General features: G+C 50.7%; 1 protein-coding gene across 1 annotated transcript in view; it reads left to right on the top strand.

Moving 5' to 3' along the window:
- The first annotated feature begins 5977 nt into the window (after window positions 1-5977).
- Window positions 5978-15016, top strand: part of PAK1 (p21 protein (Cdc42/Rac)-activated kinase 1) — a 173954-nt gene continuing 164915 nt past the window's right edge. Inside the window, exon 1 of the mRNA XM_015420710.1 lies at window positions 5978-6144. The gene's annotated coding sequence lies outside the window, so the exon portion shown is untranslated. The remainder of the gene's footprint in view (window positions 6145-15016) is intronic.

Here is a 15016-nt window from a genome sequence, read left to right as displayed (position 1 = left end):
CTGTGCGGCTAAACGTGGTGCCTTCCATGGAGACAGATCCAGACGGGTACCCGTGTCAGTCTGTCTGTAGCAGGAGAAAAGAGCAAGAATCCACCAGCATCTTCAAGACTAACAAAATTCGTGGCAGGGTATTGGAAGAAGTGAGGAGTGACTCAGGAAAGCTCCTTCCCTGCCACAAATTTTGTTGGTCTTTAAGGTGCTGCTGGAGTCTTGCTCTTTTGGGTGGCTATGGCATCCATCCTCCCATGAACTATACTCAGGGGTCATTTCCTGCAGGAGCGCACAGGAGCGGAGCTCCGGCAGGAAAGCGCCCAGGGGGCGGGCACATGCAACAAGCCCCACCCCCTACTCCCAGCAGCCCTCAGTCAGAGCAAGAAGCAGCCAGGTAAGTTGCAGAGTCCCCCGGCCCCCTGGTCCAAAACAGTCCAGTGGCACCTTTAAGACCAAGTTTTGTTCAGGTACAAGCTCTCCCTCCTCTGCGAGGACAGATCTGCACGTCCCCCCCCCAATAGCTAGCAATCCAAAACAGTCCAGTGGAGCCTGAGCGGTGGGTGTTGCCTTCTGACACACTTCCAGTGAGGTCAGGGGGTGTGGCATATGCAAATGAGTTATGCAAAGGAGTTATGCTAATGAGCTCCTGCACCTCTTTTTCTACAAAATGACCCCTGAATACTAGAGGCACACTCTACTCTTAAACCCAAGAAGTTTTACTTCTAGGATCCTACGTTGCAATGGCAGTTGTTGCGTCTGTTGTTAGGGTGGCCAGCACAGGCCTGGGGAATTTCTGGAGATCTGGGGGCCATGCTTGCGGAAGAAGAAGAGAGAGAAGAGAAGAAGAGACTGGATTTATACCCCACCCTTCACGACTCGAAGGAGCCTCAGAGCGGCTTACAATCTCCTTCCCCTTCCCCTCCCCACAACAGACACCCCGTGAGGGAGGTGGGGCTGGGAGAGCACTTTCGAGGACTGTCCTTGAGAGAACAGCTCTGAGAGAACTCGTGACTGACCCAAGGTCATGCCAGCAGCTGCATGTGGAGGAGTGGGGAATTGAACCCAGTTCTCCAAGATTAGAGTCCGTGCTCTGAATTACTACACCAAACTGGATCTCCAGTTTGGGGAATTTAGAGTGGAATTTCACCTAAAATCTAGTGTTTCCCCTCTGAAGCTGCCATTTTCTCCAGGGGAAACAAACCATGAAGTTTGGAGATTTGTTGTAATTCTGGGAGAAGTCCAAGTCCTGTCTTATTATCTTGAGTCTTGCTAAGGTCGCCAACTCTGGTTCAGGAAATAGCTGGGATATTGAAGAAGAAGAGATTGGATTTATACCACTCCCCGCCCTTCACTACCCAAGGGAGTCTCAGAGTGGCTTACAATCTCCTTTCCCTTCCCCTCCCCACAACAGACACCCTGTGGGGCTGAGAGAAGAAGAAGAAGAGATTGGATTTCTACCCCGCCCTTCACTACCCAAAGGAGTCTCAGAGCGGCTCACAAACTCCTTCCCCTCCCCCTCCCCCCAACAGACACCCTGTGAGGGAGGTGGGGCAGAGAGAGCTCTGACAGAAACTGCTCTCTTTCAAGAACAACTCTGAGAGAACTTGTGACTGACCCAAAGTGACTCCAGCAGCTGCATGTGGAGGAGTGGGGAATCAAACCCGGTCCTCCCAGATTAGAGTCTGCACACTTCACCACTACACCAAAGTGGTGTATTGGGGCTATAGCCTGGGGAGGGCGGAGTTTGGGGCGGGGGGCACATCCGTGGGGTACAAGGCCATCGAGTCCGCCCTCCAAAGCAGCGGTTTCCTCCAGGCGAACTGATCTCGATCATCTGGAGTAATAGTGGGAGATCTCCAGTTGCTTCCTGGAGGCTGGCAACCCTAGGCTTCTCAGGAGGGAGCAGCGGGGAAAGCAGGTTCTTTAGAGAGACGACTCTCTCTCTTTTTTTTGGCCATCAAATCGCACTGACTTCTGGCGACCCCTAGTGGGGTTTGAAAGCAAGGGGACATTGCCTGCCCCTGTGTCACGACTCTGGTATTCCTTGGAGGTCTCCCATCGAAGTACTAGCCGGGGCCAACCCTGCTTAGCTTCCGAGATCGGGCTTGCCTGGGCTATCCAGGTCAGGGTGAAAGATGACATACTGAGCCAACACAGGAAGTGAACTTTCTTTTACTGTCAAGTCACAGCTTGACGTCTGGCGACCCCCGAGGGTTTTCAGGACAAGAGATGTTCAGAGGTGTGCCTGCCTCTGCCTCACCGCCCTGATATTCCTTGGAGGTCTCCCATCCAAGGACTAACCAGGGCTGACCCAGCTTTGCTTCCGAGATCTGACGAGAGCGGACTAGTCTGGACCATTCAAGCCAGGGCTGGGAGTGAGCTAGTCTGGGGGGGGGAGTGCTTGGAATGAACCACAGTGAGGTAGGATGTGGAAGGGAAGGGGGGGGTCATCTCTTCTTACCTGCATGTTCTTTTTAGACTCCCCCCCCCTCCACCAGATAAAGGTACAGTCTCGCAAACTCACGGGGCTGCCACCATATCCTCTATTTTGGCCCTTGAACTAAAGAGATATGAATGACCCGGTCCCAAAGGAGCATCTCCCTTTTCCTAACTGATCACAGAGGGGCCGTGGCTCCGTGGCAGATCGCCTGCTTTGCATGCAGAAGGTCCCAGGTTCAATCCCCAGCATCTCCTGTTGAAAGGACCAGGCAGTAGATGACGTGAAAGACTTATTTCTGAGTAGGTAATACTGACTTTGATGGACGAATGGTCTGAGTGAGCATAAGACACCATCATGTGTGGTTCCTGACTGCAAAGCAGAGCGCCCAGAACGGTTACTCGTGCTGAGATGCAACAGGCATCCTCCTTTTCAGGTGGGCAGTTCTAGTACATCTCTGAAGTCAGTGTAATCGGATTATATATTTCCAAATGCAGAGTTGTGGAAAGAATTACCCCCCCCCCCCGCAGCAGAGGCTGACTGGAAGGAAGCCCAGAGCTGTAACTCATGCAGATACACAACGAGCACCCTCTTCTGTCCATGCGGCTTTAACTAACCAATGACTTCCAGCACCCTTGCAGCTTTCTGTAGCATTCAGACTGTGGACTGCTGCACACACAATAGGATGTGGGAGAGAGCGTTATGCAAGACGAGATGAAAAAGGAAAAGTGTTGCGAACAAAAATAACACCTTGACTTAGTCAGTGGAAGTCAACAAGATCCCACCCTATGCAAGCTGGTGCATCATTTGCAAAACATCACTTATTGGAGGATTCTTTTATTTAGCTTCCCAGTTCCAGCTTGTAAAAACCCTCGCCTTGTCAACTTGGTTTCTCGTTAAGGATGCCAACTCTGGGTTGGGAAATTCCTGGATATTTGGGGGGGGGGTGGAGCATGGGGAGGGCAGGATTTGGGGAGGGAAGGGAACTCAACAGGGACGTGATGGCCACCCTCCAAAGCAGCCTTTTTTTTTCTCTAGGAGAGCCGATCTCTGTTACCCAGAGGTCACCTGTAATCCTGGAAGATCTCCAGGCCACACCTGGAGGTTGGCAAACTATCTTCCTGCATTGCTCATTTCATAAATCTTAAAGGTAAAGGTTCCCTTGCTCGAAAGCCGTCGAATCCGACTCTAGGGTTGTGGTGCTCATCTCCGTTTCAAAGCCGAAGAGCCAGCGCTGTCCGAAGACGTTTCCGTGGTCATGTGGCCGGCATGACTAAACACCAAGGTGCACTGAACGCTGTTCCCTTCCCACCGAAGTGGTACCTATTTTCAAGTTCAAAACCTTTATTGGCATAGATCATAATCATACAGTCGCCATTCAGTTCATGGATTTGACACACAGCTTCCTCATTATAAGGCAGTTAAAGAACTTGGCAACCGCTTCTATAACTGCTATATTTTGTGAAGCCAATAAACGATACAACCTTCTGTCATCGGATTGCTTGGGAAGCCTATCTAGAAGCCTATCTTCTAGATAGGCTTCCCAGATGTCATCATACAAACTACAATAGAGGAATACATGTTCGATTGTTTCAATCTCCTCTGAATCACAATCACAGAACCCTACAGAGTAGGGGATTTTCTTAAATCTTCCTGCTAAAGTGGTACCTGTTTATCTACTTGCAATGTCTTGCTTTCGAACTGCTAGGTTGGCAGGAGCTGGAACTAGAGACGGCAGCTCACTCCGTCATGCGGCACACTCGGGTCTCAAATGGCTGAACTACTGACCTTCCACAGCTTGCAGTTCAGTGTCTTAACCACTTGAGCCACCGCAGCTCCTCATAAATCTTAGGCCTCCCGTTTTCCCAGTTTATAAGTCTAGTTAAGTTCTTGACTGTGGAAGTTCAGGCTACTTCCTGCCCACCCAAAATTTATTTTCTGTCAGCCACAATATTTTTTAAAGTGACAGAATGGTGGAACTGCAGACCATTGTAGGCATACTGAAGGAGGTGGGTATGTTTAGCCCGGAGAGGACTGAGAGGGGATATGATAACCATCGTCAAGGACTTCACCCATAAGCTTGGCAATACAGTTCCATTTTACAGGCCCTGCGGAACTGAGCCGAGTCCCGAAGATATTTTGGTCCCAGACCGTGAAGGTCATTCAGAAGGTCTCAGGTGAAATCCACGGCATCTCCAGTTGAAAGGACCAGTCTTGTGAAAGACCAATACCCTAGAGAGACACAGGCATGCTTGGCATGCAGAAGGTCCCAGGTTCAATCCTCGGCATCTCCAGTTGAAAGGACCAGTCTTGTGAAAGACCAATACCCTAGAGAGACACAGGCATGCTTGGCATGCAGAAGGTCCCAGGTTCAATCCTCGGCATCTCCAGTTGAAAGGACCAGTCTTGTGAAAGACCAATACCCTAGAGAGACACAGGCATGCTTGGCATGCAGAAGGTCCCAGGTTCAATCCTCGGCATCTCCAGTTGAAAGGACCAGTCTTGTGAAAGACCAATACCCTAGAGAGACACAGGCATGCTTGGCATGCAGAAGGTCCCAGGTTCAGTCTCCGGCATCTCTAGTTAAAAAGGACCAGGATCTGAGAGACCTCCGCCTGAGACCCTGGGGAGACATAGACAAGGGGCTGTGGCTCAGTGGCAGAGCCTCTGCTTGGCATGCAGAAGGTCCCAAGTTCAATCCCTGGCATCTCCAGTTAAAAAGGACCAGGCAGGAGGGGATCTGAGAGACCTCCGCCTGAGACCCTGGGGAGACATAGACAAGGGGCTGTGGCTCAGTGGCAGAGCCTCTGCTTGGCATGCAGAAGGTCCCAAGTTCAATCCCTGGCATCTCCAGTTAAAAAGGACCAGGCAGGAGGGGATGTGAGAGACCTCCGCCTGAGACCCTGGGGAGACATAGACAAGGGGCTGTGGCTCAGTGGCAGAGCCTCTGCTTGGCATGCAGAAGGTCCCAGGTTCAATCCCTGGCATCTCCAGTTAAAAAGGACCAGGCAGGAGGTGATGGGAAAGACCTCAGCCTGAGACCCTGGAGAGGGGCTGTGGCTTAGTGGAAGAGCATCTGCTTGGCATGCAGAAGGTCCCAGGTTCAATCCCCGGCATCTCCAGTTAAAAAGGACCAGGCAGGAGGTGATGGGAAAGACCTCAGCCTGAGACCCTGGAGAGGGCCTATGGAAGCACCCCCTCCCCGGGATCCCCCGGGAAGCTGGCAACCTTAAGACAGAAGCCCTCCAGGGCCTCAATGAAAGATCCCCCAATGGATCAACTGCGCGCTATCCATTGCATAATCCCCAGGCGGTGCGGCGCGGCTCCCCACGTGCGCCCAGGGATGCGCGGCCGCCCCTCTCCCCGCAGTCCGGGCATCATCGCCTCCTCCTCCCCGAAAAAAAGGGGGGGCGGTCTCAGAACGCGCCGGGCAGCCAATGGGAGGGGAGGGGCCCGGGGAGGGGAGCCAATGGGAGCGGAGCCGGGGGCGGGCGCCGCAGCCCTCCAAGGTAGCGCTCTGGCTGGCTGCTAACAATAGGGGAGGGCGGAGGAGCCGCCGCCGCCGCCGCCGCCGCGTGGGGGAAGCAGGTCCGGGCTGGCCGGTCGCGGAGAGGCGGGCGAGGGAGCGGGAAGAAGCGGCGGCAGGAGGACGAGGAGGAGGAAGCCGGAGCAGCAGCAGCAGCAGCAGCGCCCCAGCTGGGACCGCCGAGAAGCCGGTGAGTCGTCGGAACGCGGCGTCGACCCGTGTCGGCGCTGGGCTGCGGGGGATCGGTCGCGCCGGGGCGTTCCAGACGCGTGTCGCCTGCTCCCGGCCGCCTTCCGCCGCCTCCACCCTCCCCCGAAAACGTCCTCCGCGCTTGCGAAGTTTGATCGGGGTGGGCGGTGGGCTTGGTGGCGTCCGCCGGGTCGTGGGAGTCGTGGGGACGCGTCTTCCCCGTTCCAAGGGTGGCGTCGGAGGCGTCCCCATCCGATCACCGAGTGAGCATCCGCGGCAGAGTGGGGATATGAACCCAGGACTCCCAACAATCCAATTTCTTTCTTCCTCGGCTGTGGAACACTGTCATTCCCAGAAGGAGCTGGAGGTGGTGGCAGCAGTGAGGGAGCAAGTGAGTCGCGCCCCTGCTGCCGCATGCTTTCTTTTGCTGCCTGCTCACTTCTCCCATCATTACCAGCTCTTCCTCCTTCTCCTGCTGCTGCTGCTTATAGAATCATAGAGTTGGAAGGGACCTCCAGGGTCATCTAGTCCAACCCCCTGCACAATGCAGGAAATTGACAAATACCCCCCCCCCGCGCTCCCCCCCCCTGGCCCCTGCTCCATGCCCAGAAGAGGGCAATAAACCTCCAGGATCCCCGGCCAAACCAACCTGGAGAAAAATTGCTTCATGACCCCAAATGGGGGATCGGCTTTTAGTGTAAGAAAGGGCCAGGAGAACTAAGCACTGAGGCAACCCGTCCTGCCCTCCTCTCTCACGATCTGCCTAAATTCACAATACAATCTAGAGGAGAAGAGATTGGATTTGTTCCCTGCCCTTTGCTACCCAAAGGAGCCTCAGAGCGGTTTACAATCCCTTCCCCTCCCCACAACAGACACCCTGTGAGGCAGGTGGAGCTGAGAGAGCTCTGACAGAAGCTGCTGCCGAGAGAACAGCTCTGAGAGAACTGCTGACTGACCCAAAGTCACCCCAGCGGCTGCATGTGGGGGAATCGAACCTTGTTCTCCCGGATTAGAGTCCTTGCAAGGGTGTAGACTTTCCAATTTCCGGGGGGGGGGGGGCGGGGGTTGGGCAAGGCATTGCTTTGCTAGGAGCAAGAGTGGCTCCCGGGGGAGGCTGAGAACCTTCCTGAAAATTTTGGCGGGGGCTTACGCCCCGCCGCCCCCACAAAGATTACGCCTATGAGTGCTTGCTCATAACCACAACACCAAACTGGCTCTGTCGTACTTGTATTGCCTTTATTTGTGTCCCAACATCCCCCCAAAAGCAGTTTATGTTGTTCCCCTCTTCTTCCTTTTATCCTCTAAAATTTGTCTTTCTAGAATGCCTGTAGGGCTTCCAAGGCAAGAGGTGTTTAGAGGTGGGTTGCCCTTGCCTGCCTATAAGCTGTAGAGTCTCGTGAGCAAAAATTCTACTTTGTGAGCTGCTGGCATTAAAGTTGTGAGCGAGCGATTTGGCTACTGCATTAATCGGTTTGCTCTGGAGCCCTCCTTCCTGAGCTAAGACAAAAACCCTTGAGCTGGAGGCTAAAAAAACTATGAGCTAGCTCACACTAACTCAGCTTAGAGGGAACACTGGACTTTCCCATTTGAAGAAGAGAGAAGAAGAACTTGGATTTATACCCCGCCCTTCACTACCTGAAGGAGTCTCAGAGTGGCTTACAAACTCCTCTCCCTCCCTTCCCCACAACAGACACCCTGTGAGGTAGGTGGGGCCGAGAGAGCTCTGACAGAAACTGCTCGTGAGAGAACTTGTGACTGACCCAAGGTCACACCAGCAGCTGCATGCAGAGAAGTGGGAAATCAAACCTGCTGCTCCCAGATTAGAGTCCGCGCTCCTAACCACGACACCAGATTTGCTGCCTCTGCCTAGCAACCCTGGACTTCCTTGGTGGTCTCCCCTGCAAAGACTAACTGGGGCTGACCCTGCTTCGCTTCCAAGATCTGAGGAGACTGGGCTACCCTGGGTCAGTCAGGTCGGGGCCAACGCTTGACATAGGAACATAGAGCTGGAAGGGCACCCAAGGGGCATCTAGTCTAACCCCCTGCACAATGCTGGGAATTCACAGCTATCCCCACCCTCCAGGGACGCCTGCTCTATTCCCAGAGGTGGGCAAAGACCCTCCAGGGATCCCTGAGCCACTCTGGCCTGGACAAGAATTCCTTCCTGACCCCAAAGTGGCGATTGGCATTACCTTGGGCATATGAGAAAGGGCCATGTGAGTCAAGCAGTGGCTCACCCCTTCCTTGCTCTCTTTCGTAAAGGTAAAGGTCTCCCTTGCTCGAAAGCCAGTCGAGTCCGTCTCGAGGGTTGCGGTGCTCATCTCCGTTTCAAAGCCAAAGAGCCAGCGCTGTCCGAAGACATTTCCGTGGTCATGTGGCCGGCATGACTAAACACCAAGGCGCACGGGAACACTGTTCCCTTCCCACCGAAGTGGTCCCTATTTATCTACTTGCAGTTTCTTGCTTTCAAACTGCTCGGCTGGCAGGAGCCGGAACTAGAGACGGGAGCTCACTCCGTCATGCGGCAACTCGGGTCTCGAACTGCTGAACTACCGACCTTCCACAGCCTGCAGTTCAGCGTCTTAACCACTTGAGCCACCGCAGCTCCATCTTACCACGTGCCTAAATTCATAACGATTCCTGTGTTTGTTTTGGCCTGTCTAGTTCCAGCACACCTGGGGGGGGGGAGGTTCAAGTAGAGCCAGTTTGGTGTCGTGGTTAAGAGCGCGGACTCTAATCTGGAAGAAGCGGGTTTGATTCCCCACTCCTCCACATGCAGCGGCTGGAGTGACCTTGGGTCACTCACAAGTTCTCTCAGCGCTGTTCTCTCGAGGGCAGTCCTCGAAAGTGCTCTCTCAGCCCAAACTACCTCTCAGAGTGTCTGTTCTGGGGAGGGGAAGGGGATTGTAAGCGGCTCTGAGACTCCCGTGGCTAGCGAAGGATGGGGTATAAATCCAATCATCTCCTCCTCCTCCTTGGCGTATCTCCAATTTCTCCTGGTTTGGTTTAACTGGGCTGTGGATCATTCATTCAGGGACGAATGGACTTTGGGGGCTTTTTGGGATGTATGGGGAGGCAAATCCTTCCCCTGAATTTCTGCCAACTTCCTCAATTTGTTGTATCTTTGTTTTATATGTCACAGCGTAGGTCAAAGTTCAGTTGCCTGCGTTTCAGGGATCAGAAGGAAATGGTTGTTTCAAGTGTGAAAAGTGAAAACGGGTCTGGGATGAATAGCTCAGCGTGGGAGTAGGTGTCTCTGGCTAACCTCTCTTCTAGAGCATCGCCTCCAAGTCATGTGGAGGCTGAAGGCACATTTCTCCCTCCCCCCCCCCACATGCCTTTCTTGCGCTCCCACTTAGGACTCCTTCCCACAATTAGAAAAGACACCTTTAGGCATTTATCGGCTCTTTTGACATGTTTATGGCTTTGCAACTGTTGACCTTATGACCTTAGCTTGTTATTTAGCTCTGCATATCTTAAACATCATCATGTGACATGATATTGTGCTGTTCAGCCCCATCTATAAGTTACCTACCATTCGAATATATTTGAAGAAGTGTGCCTTGCGCACGAAAGGTCATTCCATGAAGAAACCTTTGTTGGTCTTAAAGGCGCCACTGGACTCTCAATTTGTTTTAAGGCTTCAGACTAGAGATGTGAAGGCCCGGAAAAATTCGGAAAAAAACTTTTTTTTCAGTTTTTTTCCTGAAGCCTTTTTGTTTTTTCCGAAAAATTGGAAAAATTGAGAAAAGAAATTGATTATGGAACGTTTTATTTTAACATGATGAATAAAATATTTTAAGACCAGGTGTTCAAATATTTTCCAAATCATTTCTAAAATATATATATATGGTATCAGATTGATGTAATTTCTGTGCACTGAGGACAAGCAAGTCCGTTACAAACTGAACTCTCCAATGCAAAAACAAGATGCATTTCTTCCTTTAGGAGGTGCTGTTGTCAGAAGAAAATAAAAAAGTTTCAGTTTTGTTTTTGCATGTGGGTGGGTATTCTGTAATAATTGTTTGGATACACTATATTTTTAATATGCTAGTTGTGATAATCTCCTGCCAAGTAAAAATGTCCATAGTCATATTTTATGTTCCTAAAGTAACAGAATGACTTTCAATCTAGAAAAGACAAAAGAAATGCTAATGTGGCATTTTTTTCAATTTTTCCGAAAATTTCCGTTTCCCCCCCAAAAAACCCGGGTTTTTTTCCGAGCTTCAAAATTTCCGGAAATTTTACATCTCTACTTCAGACCAACACGATACCCACCCGGTTCATGACTTCCTCCTGTAGATGGGCTAACCTTTTAAATGTGCTCACAACCCCACTGCTACGTGTGCAAACTGATTCAAAGGATCCCGTTTCCTTAACCGTTACATCTCTTCTCGGGACTCTGATGTGGGCTGAAGCGGGTGCATACCTTGAGCGCTTTGCTGTCCAGTGATGACTTGCATGTGTGAATGAGCCACTGAGAACTTTTGTTCTTGCCTGTGTGATTCATACGCAGTGTTTTCACATTGGTCGGTTCACTCGAGCTGCCAGGAGAACCAGTTTGGACTAGTGGTTAGGAGCACAGACTCTAATTTGGGAGCACCAGGTTTGATTCCCCACTCCTCCGCATGCGGCTGCTGGTGTGGCCTTGGGTCAGTCACAAGTTCTCTCAGGGCTGTTCTCTCAACGGCAGTTCTCGAGAGAGCTCTCTCAGCCCCACCCGCCTCACAGGCAGTGTTCCCTTTTTGCTTGTGGAATTGCCCAGCGTGCAAGGTGAAGAGGAAAGGTTTGGGAAGGCACGAGATCTGTAGTGAGTGACACTGTCTAGAGGGAGCAGTGTCCTGACCCCACTCTCTATGGCCCCTTGTGGGCTGTACAGGAAGAGAACCACATTTTTCTCCCCGCTGATTCTTTTGTGGGGAATAGCACACAGCCGGTTTATCCCCCAGCTGTGGCTTCTTCTGAAGAGCTGAGAACACTGAGGCCGGCTCCTTTGTTTGGTTAATTGAGAAGCGCTGAGGGGAATGAATCGCCTTGGAAGCAGAGGCTTGGAGAAGCTGCTGGTGGCTTGCGATCAGTGGGGGGGGGGGTTGAAAGGACCCCCCTGAAGGGTGTACTTGTTTGCGGTGTCTTTCTTCAAACTGAAGGGATGCATGCTGCCTCGTTGATTAATTTGGTGAACCTTGTTGCTTGGTGTAGTGGTTAACAGCGCAGACTCTAATCTGGGAGAACAGGGTTTGATTCCCCACTCCCCTACATGCAGCTGCCGGTATGACCTTGGGTCAGTCACAAGCTCTCTCAGAGCTGCTCTCTCACAAGCAGTCCTTGAAAGAGCTCTCTCAGCCCCACTAACCTCACATAGGGAGGGGAAGGGAGAGGAGATTGTAAGCCGCTCTGAGACTCTGTGTGAAGAGCGGGGTATAAATCCAATCTCTTCTTCTTCTTTTGAGATAAGTGGCGTAAGGGTTAGAATGTTAGACTGGGATCAGGAAGACCCAGATTCGAATCCCTGCTCTGACGTGGAAGCTCTTTGAGTGACCTTGGGCCGATCGCACGCTTTCAGCCTGGCCTATTATGAGGACAAAATGGAGGATAGGAGAATGTTGTAAGCCACTTTGGGTCCATGTGGAGGATTAAGGTAGGGTATAAGAGAAGTGAATAAGTGTTTCGCTCAGTTACAAGACGTTCTTAGGGTGGCAAATGTAAAGGCCTTGGGTTCGCTGCCGTGAGGTAAATTTGGTAGTGAGCCTGAAGAGATCACTGAAATGGAAGGTTTAATAAAACACCAAAGAAGATTAGTTTATGTACAGGCTACGTGGCAGATTCTTGTTAAAGCTTGAGGTTCCCAGACCTGCTCATCCACAGAGACACGACTCACAGCTCCATTTTATCCCTGAGGCAGAGTTAAACCACTGTGCCATACTGCCAGGCACATGAAATTATCTCCTCCCCTGCAGGGACAATTCCCCTTTCTCTGTCTGCGCTCGCTGTTGGGCGGTCTGTAGGGTTGCCAAACTCCAGATGGCACCTGGAAGTCTCCTGGAATTTCAACTGACTTCCATATTACAGAGATCAGCTCCCCTGGAGAAAAAGATTAAGACGGGTAACCGTGTTAGTCTGCCTGTAGCGGCAGAAAAGAGCAAGAGTCCAGCAGCACCTTCAAGGCTTAACAAAGTTTGTGGCAGGGGAGGAGCTCTCGGGAGTCATGGCTCACTTCCTCATATACAGCTAGAGTGAGAGTCCATCTGTCCTTATATCACAAGGTTGATGGATTCCCATTCTGTATGGCTAAATGTGGTGTCTTCTGTGGAGATCATAGAATCATAGAATGTAGAGTTGGCAGGGACCTTGCAGGTCATCTAGTCCAACCCCCCGCACTCTGCAGGAGCATGGCCGAAAGATAGCCCTACAACATACCTGAAAGATAGTCGTCCAGCCTCCGCTTGAAAACGTCCAGCGAAGGAGCATCCACCACCTCCCGAGGCAGACCGTTCCACTGCTCAACCACTCTTACGGTTAGGAAGTTTCTCCTGATATTTAGCCGGTAAGGACTCCCTTGGAATTTCCACCCATTAGATCTAGTCTTGCAATCCAGAGGAAGAGAGAAGAGATCTGCTCCATCTTCTACATGACAGCCCTTCAAATACTTGAAGACTGCAATCATGTCCCCTCTAAGCCTTCTCTTTCCCAGGCTAAACAGACCCGACTCTTTCAGCCTTTCCCCATAAGAGATGGATCCAGATGGGTCGCCGTGTCAGTCTGTCTGTAGCAGCAGAAAAGAGCAAGAGTCCAGGAGCACCTTCAAGACTAACAAAATGTGTGGCAGGGGAGGAGTTTTTGCGAGTCACCGCTCACTTCTTCGGATACAGTGAGAATGGAGAACACGGTTGCTTTGGAGGCTGGATTGTGTGGCAGTTATACCCCAATGTGTTTCCACCCTCCCAAAATCCCACCTTCCCTAGTCCAAGGTCACCTGGAAAGCTTCCCTAGCACGAGTGGGGATTCGCACCTGAGTCTTCCAGATACTAGTCCGACACTCTTTTTTAAAAAATTATTTTATTAAAGTTTCAAACTCTAACAACAAACTAACAAGAAATAATAACATAATACTTAACCATCAAAGCCACATTACAGATACAACAATATTTTGATAATAAAAATTAAACATTTATCTTAATAAGACATTATTTCTTCATATTTATGAGGTAGTATAAACTGCAAATTTTGATTTGAAGTAACATAATCAAAAAATACAAACCATTTTTCTATAAAATTATTTGATTTGATGATTCCCTGTGCCACCTTTAATTGAGTTGATATCTTATCAGCTATTATTACCTCCCATAGCTTGGAATACCACTGGGTAACATCTGGAACTCTATGTGATTTCCATTTTTGAGCTAAAGTATAGCATCAAAACTAACACTACTGTCTGTTGTTTAGTCAATTTTATAGTAGGCCAATAGTTTAATAAAATAGATTCCACAGAAATAGGAATTTTATTACCTAGTCCGACACTCTTCACCACTACACCACACTGGCTCTTGGATAAAGCGGTGGTCTACGACCCTGGGTGACCCAGGTTTGAATCCCAGCTTCTGTGAAAGCTCGCTGGGTGGGCTTGGGCCTGTCACGAGCTCTCAGCCCTGGCCTACCTCACAGGATTGTTGTAAGAAAATAGAGGAGGGGAGAACAATATTGTAAGCAACTCTGAGCCGCAGGTGTGGGGAGAAAAGCGAGATACAAAAAAAAAAAAAAGCAAAATAGCTGCGGCTGTTTTCCCTCTCTGGGGCAGGACAGCTTCCTGTCCCTCACACAGGCAAAACGCGAAAGAGTCTTGTGGCGCCTTAAAACCCCCATAAATGTTTATCACGAACTGAGCACAGTTGGTTCTTCATCTCTCCTTATATATAATTGAGTAAGAACATTCTATATAAACATTCTAAAATGCCCGCCTTTAGTGTTAGGCCGGAAGAACTGCCACTCAGAAGACGCTGGCTGGGTTGACTGGCTGCTTTGTGCAGTCCCGCCCAGCGTTTCAAGGTCTTTTGCATATGGAAGCTGATTGGACTTCACTGCATTCCATACCTCAAACTCACCCCCCTCCCCGCAAGGCAGTTGGAATGTCAGTTGCATATGGAACCTTCAAGGTCTTTTGCATATGGAAGCTGATTGGGCTTCACTCCATTCCACACCTCATACTCCCCCCCCCCCGCAAGGCAGTTGTAATGTCTGGTGGTGTGTAGGTCCCAGGAACATGTTTTAAGAGCTGCCTGAGGGATTATGGACCATTCACACATTTTCAACCTTAACATACCTCATAGGGGGAGAGGAGAATGATGACAGCTGCTTTCCCTAGGCAGAGGCTGGGGGGGGGGAAGTAAACTTGAAGACAGACAGGCAGATAAAGGTTAGGCTGATGGTTGCCTGGAAAGGACATAGGGTTGCCAACTCCAGGTTGGAAACTTCCAGGATAGTTTAGGAATGAAGCCTGCTGAGGGTGGGGTCTGAGGAGGAGGAGGAGGAAGAGAAAGAGGAGGACCTCAGACAGATACAATGCCATACTCCCCACCCTTCAAACAAGCTGTTGCCAGTCTCCAGGTGACAGCTGGAGAGCTCTTAAAGCTCTGGTGCTAATTCAAAGTGCTGCAATTTGTCGACAGAGTAGTGTTTTGGCAAATCTTTAGGAATTGTTTGGTGCATTTACGATGAGGCACCCACCCAGAGCCTCTGGCATTTTCTCACTCTGCTGGCATCAAAACCAATTTTAAGCCAAAATAAGAGGCTACTGAGAGGGGAGGAGATAAAGTTGCCAGCTTTAGGTATGGAAAATCCTGGAGATTTGAGGAGTGGAGGCCGGAGAGGGGGACATC

Source organism: Gekko japonicus, unplaced genomic scaffold (genome assembly GCF_001447785.1).
Source record: "Gekko japonicus isolate JY-2015 unplaced genomic scaffold, Gekko_japonicus_V1.1 scaffold1409, whole genome shotgun sequence".
Lineage (NCBI taxonomy): Eukaryota > Metazoa > Chordata > Lepidosauria > Squamata > Gekkonidae > Gekko > Gekko japonicus.
This window is presented reverse-complemented; position numbering and strand designations above follow the sequence as displayed.